Source organism: Solanum stenotomum, chromosome 5 (genome assembly GCF_019186545.1).
Source record: "Solanum stenotomum isolate F172 chromosome 5, ASM1918654v1, whole genome shotgun sequence".
NCBI lineage: Eukaryota > Viridiplantae > Streptophyta > Magnoliopsida > Solanales > Solanaceae > Solanum > Solanum stenotomum.
Genome location: NC_064286.1, coordinates 47,067,697 through 47,078,321, shown reverse-complemented (window position 1 = coordinate 47,078,321; position 10,625 = coordinate 47,067,697). Strand labels below are relative to the sequence as shown.

At 39.0% G+C, this 10,625-nt stretch overlaps 1 long non-coding RNA gene across 1 annotated transcript in view; it reads right to left on the bottom strand.

Moving 5' to 3' along the window:
* Positions 1–6,461: 6,461 nt before the first annotated feature.
* Positions 6,462–10,625, bottom strand: part of LOC125864524 (uncharacterized) — a 10,413-nt gene continuing 6,249 nt past the window's right edge. The window contains exon 3 of the long non-coding RNA XR_007446240.1: positions 6,462–6,763. This is a non-coding gene — a long non-coding RNA (uncharacterized LOC125864524). The remainder of the gene's footprint in view (positions 6,764–10,625) is intronic.

Genomic DNA, 10,625 nt, shown 5'->3' with positions numbered 1-10,625 from the left:
TTAATAAAATAAATGATACAAACTTCTCAACTATACTGACTATCTATGAAGCCTCTAATTGATAAAGATGGAAGTCGTGACAAGACTCACGACATCCTAACAACTGATATAACTGAAAGGTAAATGAAATCTTCCGAAAGCAAGGAGGCTCACCATAGCTAACTCGAACTCTCAGATGTATCAATGAAGCTCCTGTTGATGAGCCTGAATACATGTGTCTGCATCATGAGAAGATGCAGACCAAATGGCTCAGTACGTGGAATGTACGAGCATGTAAGGGGAATTCTAAAGCATAACATAAGCTTGAAAAAAATCTGAAAGAAACTGAAGAACTTACCTGGCTCAACTCAACTCAACATAACTGAACTCATTTCAATATAAAGCAACTTAAAACATGTGCAATATAAAGAAAAGTTGTTTTAAAACATGATGCCAACTCTGTGTGTATGCAAAAATACATATAACTCTGAGATGTATGTAAAAATACCAATAATCTGATGTATATAAATATACAAAATACTGTTGTGGGAGTTTCTCTAACCGACAACCATCACATAAGAACTATTGTAATGATACAACGATCTTCCTCACGCTGCCGGCGCATCCTATATCTTGCCACAGGTATAGGACCTGAACTACTAAGTGGATCCACTAGTCTATGCAAAAAAGGCTCATCTAAAAAGTATGACCCTTTTCTATCCATGATGGCTACATGGTTATGGAGACGTGAGTTATCTGAACTCAAGCTCATCCCCATATCGGTGCTCAATACTACTCCCAAAATATGATACTAGCTCTTTATGTTTAAAACATACTTCTTTCTGTGATTTGAGATAATTGCTCAAAACGTAGCTCAAAGGCTATCTTGGAAATCAAGGTTTCCTCTCTTGCTTTATTGTGAAAGCATTTACTCTTTAACTGAAAACTAGCTCAAAGACTCTTTACTGAAAAACTAGCTCAAAGGCTCTTTACTGAAACACTAGCTCAAAGGCTTTTTTGAAAATCTAAGTTTTCCGTTCTTATTTAAATGTGAAAACATTTTAAACTCTTTTGGGAATACATAGTCCTCATATACTTTTGAAGAAATGAACTTCAACTTTACTCTTTACTGAACTCAAAACTTAAGTTTTAAAACAAAGTTAAAACATTTGTAAAAGACTTTTTAAAATATGGTTCATGCCAAATTATGGACGTGAACGACTCGATGCAAGGTTTTCAATAACCATAAATAGATCTCAATACTTGGAACTCAAGAACTTCACTAATACTACTCATTTCAAGAATGCTCAACTCAGAGGGTTCATGCGGAATTATGAGCATGAACTACTCAACTCAAGGACTCAAATATACTTCTCATCTCAAGACTGTTCGACTTATAGGGTTCATGCGGAACTATGGGCATGAATAATTCAACTCAAGGACTTCATGGGTAACATGTAATAGTCCCATGATTAGAAATATAATCTCATAGGGGATTAGGAACACAATACTTAAGACTTAGAACTTGAAGATACTACTTCTCTCAAAGGTACTCGACTTATGAAGTTCATACGGAATTTATGGGCATGAACGACTCGACTCAAGGGTCAAAATATCAATAAGGAACTCATGTATATGACTCTTCTCATTATCATACTTATTTAATCAAATCTTAGTTCAAATCAATAGTTGATGTCAAAGAATTCACAATTGAACTCAAAGACTTTTCTTGGACTCTACTCTTAACTCTCTCTTGAATGTGAATTATGAATTCAAGAGTCATGGTTCATGATATGAAGAATCTAGGTGATAGTGTAGACTCATGAATACATTCGCCTCACTCTCATTCTCACTTACTTGAGTCTTGAAACAAGTTATTAGAAATTGTAGAAGACTCTTCAGAAGGACTCAAAAGGACTCTCTCAAAATGTTCGGAAGAACTCTCAAGACTTAACTCTTAACTTTACCTTGAATTTGAATTATGAATTCAATGTTATGAATGATTTCTAAGTGTTTGGAAGTAGTTTGAAGTGTTTAGAATCAAAAGAAGTGAAGATGCACTGCAAATGAGCTCAAACAGGACAACCGACGGAGGATGAGTGGGGGCAAGTGACCCTGGCGCGTTTCGGGTGCGGGGCGCTAGCCCCTAACTTCAGAGGCTGCATATGGGTGCACTGCAGGGGCGCTGCCCCAGCTCCTTGGGCTCACCTGGGGCACGCCGCCCCAGCCTTTTCCCAAGCCAAGTTAAATGAATTTCGCCTCTCGTTTTCTGATCCTAAATCGCTTTTAATCTATTTCTTTTCTCAAATTTTCCTTAGATTCAATTACCCAACCTAAGTACACACTAATCCACTCAAAACAATCCATTTCATCTCAAGAAATCATCAAAATCCCAACAAAACAAGATTAAGAATGAACTTCAAGAACACCTGTCAAGAACTTAAATCCTTCAACTTTTGAGAATGAAACTTCGCTGAAAATAATATGTTTGGCGTGTGAGTGAACAAACCCAACATTATGGAAGCTTACATACCTCTTAGGGATCAAACCCATGGCGACAATCCGCAACAACTCTCAAGAATTTCGACGAATGCTTCGATCCCTTCTCTTTTCTCCTATTTTCTCTTCTTCTTTTCTCTTCTTGAACTCTCAACTAAAACTCTAGGCGTAAAGTAGGATTATAAAACTGAACCTAATCATATTAGACCCCTAAAATATTACTAAAAAATGAATCAAATCTGATTGGGTAAGAAAAAGACCAAAATACCCCCTCTAAAATCCGATTTTGACTTTCCTTATCTAGACAGTCCAACTTCGAATGGACATAGCTCCCTCATACGATATCGAAACTGAGAAAAATTGGTGGCGTTGGAAAGATAATTCAAAGATCTTCCCTACGGTATCTGGTATCACACCTAACTTATCCTGAGCTAGAAGTTATGGTCATTTGAAGTCGACCCAAAACTCATACTTACGCATAGCTTGCAAAATTTCAGATTTTGCTATTTCCAATTTAATTTCTTTTGAAACTCAAGGTGCTACATCTAGTGACCTTAACACTTAAGAAATTTTTAATTCCTTGGTAAAATATCACTCACTACGAAGAATGGTTTGAGTCTTAGCTCAAAATTTTCTGGGTGTTACAGTACCTATTGAACACCTATACTCTTTCGAATTTGAACCATTTGAACATTTTTTGCATACATGGTAGTTTGAGTGTGGCTCACGGACAATGAGCGCGTGAAAGCATCTAAAATTAGACTTTTTTAAATAAAAAAATCTCTATCTTCTTCCTTGTGTTTGCTGCCATTTTTCCTCCACCTTACCACCAAGCAACAACCACCGTCACTGCTGGAATCATATACCAGTAACACTCTTCTTCTTCCGCTTTTTATCCAGCCATCATATCATTTTATTTTTTTTCATATTTTTCATTATCACCGCCATCACATCCATTTCTTCCTCTTCTTTTGAGGAACCACCACCACCTTTGCCATTAAAGCCGCTACTTGTTTGTTTTTTCTTCAAATCTAGAATGATAAAAAAAATTCTTTCTTTTTTCCCTTTTTTTTTTGGATCTTTGCCATATTGTTGATTTATTGAAGCAAACAAATTTGCAACTTAACTCTTATTTTGTGAGACTTATGGCAGGGCAAAAGGAACTCGAAGGGCTTATTCGGATCCTGCCGGTTGGTGGCGATGAATTTGTCACTCATACAAGTCTACTACTCGCCGGAGAAAGAAGAAAAAGAACCTAGTACAAGTCCGACGACGAAGAAAATGGTCAAGTTCCACAGAATCATTACAAACCCTATTTTAACTCTAACCTTTCTTCATTTTTCAAGCTCTTCCGTCTGTCCTTGACGCTTTATTCGAAGTAAATTTCTCTAATTTACTTTTCTTTTTACCGTTGAAGCAACAAAATAATAATCTTAATGGATAGGACAAATAAGAAAGTCATATCTTTTTTCATGTTACTATGTGAAGTGCAGTTTGACGCATTAATGCTTGAAAATGTTGGAGATTTCACAGCCGTCGGAGTTTTTGAACAGAATTGAAGAGTTGGAATGGATGTCCATGGATAGGATACGGTGGTGGGATAGCGGGGAAGGGATTGGGTGGTGGTCGGTCGATCTGTCGGAATTAGAGATTATTTTCAATTTTTTTAATAGTAAATAATTTTCTTTTTCCTTAACATTATAATTTATTTTAAAATAATTTTTTGATCTAAATTACACATTTTATTATTTAATTTGTCAAATTGCCACGTCACCGCGAGTGTATTTCACTCATTTTATAGTTTTAGCTGATTGTCTAAAAAATGTTCAAATGGTTCAAATTTGAAGGGGTAGAGGTGTTCAATAGGTACAAGCTTGAGTTCAGGTGTCTAAGTGAATTATGCAGACAATTTTAAGTGTGTGTCGATGACTTAGCCTAAATAAAAGCTAAAAAAGTTATAACTCTAATGATATATGGATGAATATTCAATGTTATTATTATAGATAGAGTTAAAATATAAACCCAATTTTATGTTTATAAATTATAAAATAGCGTAGCTATAAAATTTGATGACTTTTATTATCAAATCTTTCAAACATATTTTTGAAATTTCCTTTTCCTTTTCATTTTTTTCCTTCTTTACCATGGTGCGCTATTTTTTTAGTAGAACAATTGTGTGCAAGTCAAAGGCTAATTTTATTTTATTTTTAAAGAAAAAGTAGCCGGGCAGGGCAGGGCAGGGCTAAATAGAGAGGGCGTAGGGGCAGGTTGAAAAACAACAAATATTAAACGGCGCAGCTAGGTCGGATTGAATTTGTGCCAGGCCGAGACTTTCACCTGCCCTATTGCCATCCCTATGAATAAATGCCCTGAATACTTAATGACCCTTGGTCATAGATTTCTCAAGTAATATTTGGGGAAAATTTTTGGCAAATAGTATTTGCCCATAAAATTTATTATTATTTGACCAATATTTTTGGCAAATATTTCAAATTCTCAAAAGCTAGTTTTTTCTAATATTTGGTAGGGGTGTACATGGTTGGGTTAGTTCGAATTTTTCAAATATCAAATCAACACATTTGTGTCGAATTTTTTAATTTATAAACCAAATCAGATCAATAAAACTTGGATTTTTCAACCTTGGATTTTTTCGGGTTTTACGGATTTTCAGGTTTTTTCGAGTTTTTTTTAGTTTTTCCGGTAAAGTATTCATACAAACATATAATTTACTTGTACTTCAAATATTTATTTAGTTCTATCAAAATACAACTATCTAAGGTGTTTTGTTAAACTGGGTCTTATGCCTAACTAACACCCCAAAAGGTGTTTTGTTAAACTGGGTCTTATGCCTAACTAACACCCCAAAAGCTAGCTCAAAGGAATGAGGATTATCCAAGCCTTATAAGGTGTCCACCTATCTCATTAACCACCGATGTGAGACGTTTGTCCCACTTTAACACCCCACCTCACACTCAGTGCTTAGCATCTGGTGCGTGGGCAATTTTGATTTTGGAGGCCCCAACATCGAGTGAGTTTGTCCCACTTTAACACCCCACCTCACATTCAGTGCTTAACATCTGGTGCGTGGGCAATTTTGATTTTGGGGGCCCCAACATCGAGTGAGATGAGCCCTACTCTGATACCATGTTAAACTAGGTCTTATGCTAACTCACACCCCAAAAGCTAGCTCAAAGGGAGGAGGATTACCCAAGTCTTATAAGGAGTCCACCCATCTCATTAACCACCGATGTGAGACTTTTGTCATTCTTTAACATGTTTCTTAAGAAAATAACACAAAATATGATATGATTAATGACACTAATCCAACAAAAAAAAATGAAATCGCGTAAAATAAATATTGCAAATTAACAAGTCATAATGAAAATGATTATAATTTAAAAGTACTAAATCATGCTAAAATAAGTTTAATAAGTATTAGTTACATGACTAAATATTAAAGGAGATTAAAATTAGATTATGTATTTTAATTTTCCAAACCAATGTAGAACTGAAGAACAAATATTCAATATTATTGTCATTCTTAGTTTTGAATTGATTTTATTTTTGCATTAGTATTAATTTGATTTGATTTCATTATAATTACTAACATCTCTGGACTATAATCTTTATTGAATAATTCAAAATTCTAAGTTTCAAACTTGAAATAATATATTAAAAGATAAAAACTATGAAAAAGTATAAGGAGTATTTAAAAATTATATCAAAGTAAATATTTTTATGTATAAAATAAAATTTTAAAATTATATATATAATGTCGGGTTGATTTGGTCTTGGGTTGAGTGTTTTTAGTTAAAATCAAACCAACCCAAATATAGTCGATTTTTTTTTTTCAATACCATACCAAGTCAAACCAAACCACTAGTCGGGTTTTTTTTTTCAGTTTGCGGTTTGGTTTGATTTTCGGTTCGATTGTGTACACCCCTAGTATTTAGGTCAAATCTCATTATTTGAAATCTTTTAAAAATTAAAATTTTACACCAAACTTTTATCTTTTACAAAATCACCCTCTATAGTAGTTGCTTGTATTGTATTACATAATTTTTTACATGAACACCAAAATAGTGATGAAATATTCAGTGAATATGAAAGTAATGATTTGGTTGTTGATGAAAATGACGAACAATTGACTCAGGGTAATTAAGTCATGTGCTTTGTCTACTTCACGATGTATGAAATGATGTTTGTTGCACTCACTCCAAACTACCACATTGCTCCAGTGTCATGAACATTACTTGTTATTTGTTGCAACAAAGATCCAATTAACCTGTAATACAAACTTATAGTTAGTTTTGATAGTTTTTAAAACTTATGGGTATAAATCATATTTTTCTAAAAAAATGAAATATGCTTCCCAAATATTATGGCCAAACACATGGTGAAATTTCACCTAAATTTTCCCCCAAAAAATATTTGCCAAGAATATTTGGAAATCTATGATCAAACGCTAGCTTAGTGATTCTCAAATGGTGTGACGAGCAACTAGGAGAAGGAAAAATCATTTGTTGAGGTTCATTGTCCATTTAATTGAATAGATTTATGGTTGCATGAAACTCGACTTGATATTGGATAAAAACACACAAATGATGCAGTTCTGTGCGTAATTGAAATTACACACGTAAAGATGCATCACACAAGTTTTAGATTTAAGTCATCATAGTGTTTGGATTTAAACAATGCAAATGAATGATAGACCTATCCTCTTTGTTTATTATGCACGAACGAAAATCGTGACAAATTTTAAGAGGAAAAGCAGAGCTACATTGAAGAAGCTTGATATCAACTAGGCAATAATGCAGCAGATAAGTATTAAGTTCAAAATGCTTGAAGGACTCTATTTGTAGTGTACGAAAACGGCATGTACTCTGTGTGCAAGAAACTAAAGGCCTGTTGTCACGGACTTAGAGTGATGGCTAAGTTTCCGTGTGGCCCTTGACGGTTTACTCACTAATCTTTCAAGAATCTTGTAAACTCAAGGAAGCCTTTGGGCTTAGATTGCTAAGAGAATGTTTAAGGAAAGTTTGGAAAGAACAAAGAAGGCTTTGTATTGAACTTTGGAAGATTGCTTACAACTTGCTTGGTGCCTTTGCAAATGGTGGCACCCCTATTTATACTACTCTCCAAGGACTAAAGTGTAATTAATATTTACATGAGAAGTCCCTAAAGTATTTACACATTGGCCCCTTTTCTAGAGAATTCTACATAGCCTAGAAGTCTCCAAGGCCTTCTTGAAATGTCTAAGGCATTCTAGAGTTCTCTACTTGACTCTAGAAACCTCTATGCCTTCTTCGCTGCAAAATTTGGCTCCGATAGTGGCGGGACATGACACACTCCCCCACCCGATGATGCGACGACCGCGGCGCATTGCTGCAGAAAATCCCGGACTTGGTCTTTAAATTGCCACAAGTCTTCATATTTCTCCCATGTGGCCTCCTCCGGAGATTGTCCCTTCCAATGCACAAGGAACATGGCGCTGGCTTGCTGACCCCGCTTCCGTTTGGCCTGATAATCTATAATAGCTTCAATCTCCCGGTCGTGCGAGGCAGTGACAGTAATGGGGGCCCGGCGGGGTTGGTTCCGGCTAGTGTCTTTCTTGTCCTCATGGTAAGGCTTGAGGACGCTTGCATGAAACACCGGATGGATTTTGAAGTGTGGAGGTAATTCTACCTTGTATGAGATTTTGCCTACCTTGGCAACGATCTTGAACGGCCCCTCATATTTTCGCATTAAGTTTTGATGAACGCCTCTTAGTGCCTTGAACTGTCTTGGATTGAACTTCACCAAGACCATGTCGCCTTCCTTATAGTCCGTGGGACGTCGTCTGCGGTCGGCAAATTTCTTCATCTTGCTTGCTGCCTTGTCCAAGTAAGACTTGGCAGTGTCAAGCTGTTCTCCCCATCCTTTGGCAAGATGGTAAGCTCCCAAACTCTTCCCTTCAAAAATGGCTTGTAAAGAATGTGGAGTTTGGGGCTGTTGGCCCGTCGCCAACTCGAACGGTGTGCGCCCGGTGGACTCACTCCTTTGCAAATTATATGAAAACTGTGCCATGTCTAGGAGTCTGGCCCAATCCTTTTGATGCGCACTGACATAGTGCCTTAAGTAGCACTCCAGCAGGGCGTTGACGCGTTCGGTTTGGCCGTCGGTCTGCGGGTGGAAACTTGTGGAGAAGTGAAGTTTGGTGCCAAGTATCTCGAACAGCTCCCTCCAAAAGTTCCCAGTAAAGCGGGGGTCTCGATCGCTAATGATGTGTCTCGGCAGCCCCCAATACTTCACCACGTTCTTAAAGAACAATCGAGCGGCTTCCTTTGCGGTGCATCCGGCTGTGGCGGGTATGAAGGTAGCATACTTTGAGAATCTGTCCACCACGACCATGATAGTTCCATACCCGTCGGACTTGGGTAGTGAAGTGATGAAGTCCATAGTTACGCTCTCCCATGGACGTTCCGCTACGGGTAGTGGCTCCAATAATCCTCCCGGATGCCTTTGTTCTACTTTGTCTTGCTGGCACACAAGACAAGTCTGCACATAGCACTCGATATCGTCCCGCATGCGTGGCCAGAAATAGATGGCTTCGATCAGCGCCCTCGTTCTTCGCTGCCCTGGATGCCCGGCCCATGGTGTGTCATGGCTTTCCTTGATTATTCGCCGCCTGATGGTCCCGAATTTCGGCACGTAGACCCTGCGACCGGTTGTGAGCAAGAGACCTTCCTCCACCCAAAAGCGCCTAGTCTTGCCTTGGGCGGCTAACTCCATTAGCTTCTTGGCCTCGGGGTCGTGTTGCATGCCATCCTTGATTGCATCTTGAAATATCACAATGGGCTGTAGTGATGGCAGCTAGTTCGGCCTTTCTGCTTAGTGCATCGGCCACAACATTGCCTCTTCCTGGTTTGTACTCCAAGACGTAGTCGAACTCGGCTAGAAAGTCCTGCCATCTAGCTTGTTTTGGGGTGATCTTTTTCTGTGATTGAAAGTAGCTAGTGGCTACGTTGTCTGTCTTGACCACGAACTTGGAGCCTAACAAGTAATGTCTCCATGTGCGCAGACAATGCACTATGGCCGTCATTTCCTTTTCCTGCACCGTGTAGTGTCGCTCGGTCTCGTTCAGCTTGCGGCTCTCGAAAGCTATGGGGTGTCTTTCTTGCATTAAGACTCCCCCAATGGCGAAGTCTGAGGCATCCGTGTGTACTTCGAAGGTCTTCGAGAAGTCGGGCAGCGTCAAGACCGGTTCTTCTGTTATCGCGGCCTTGAGACCTTCAAAGGCTTGTTGGCACTCCGCGCTCCAAACCCACGGCTTATTTTTCTTCAGTAAGTCGGTCAGCGGAGCGGCTTTGGCAGAGTACCCTCTTATGAACCTGCGGTAATAATTCGCAAGTCCAAGAAACGATCGCAACTCGGTCACGTTGGTGGGCACTTCCCATTCTTGGATTGCCCGTACTTTGGCGTCGTCCATCCTTAGTTCGCCCTGGCTGATGATATGCCCCAAGAAATGTACTTCATGCTGGGCGAACTCGCATTTCTCCCGCTTAACGTAAAACTGGTTTTCTCTTAAGACTTGGAAGACTTTCTTTAAATGCTCCGCGTGCTCCTCCAGAGTGTTGCTGTATATGACTATGTCGTCCAAGTACACTACCACGAACTGATCCAGGTAGGGCTGAAAGATCCTGTTCATCAGCGTGCAGAATGTGGCGGGTGCGTTGGTTAGGCCAAAAGGCATTACCAACCACTCGAATGCTCCGTATCTGGTCACGCACGCTGTTTTCGGCTCGTCCCCTTCTGCGATGCGTACTTGGTAGTACCTTTTCCGGAGGTCCATCTTTGTGAAGTACTTTGCCTGTCCAAGTCTATCAAATAAATCTGCGATAAGCGGAATAGGATATTTGTTCTTGATTGTTACCTTATTAAGCGCCCGATAGTCGATGCATAAGCGCAAGGATCCGTCCTTCTTCTTCTGGAATAACACCGGCGCGCCATAAGGTGCTTTAGACGGACGAATGTGACCGGCTTCGAGGAGCTCTTTCAGCTGTTTCCTTAGCTCCTCTAACTCGGGTGGAGCCATGCGGTAAGGGGCATGTGCAGGTGGCTTAGCTCCAACCTCCAGCTCTATCTTGTGGTCTACCTCGCGCCTCGGA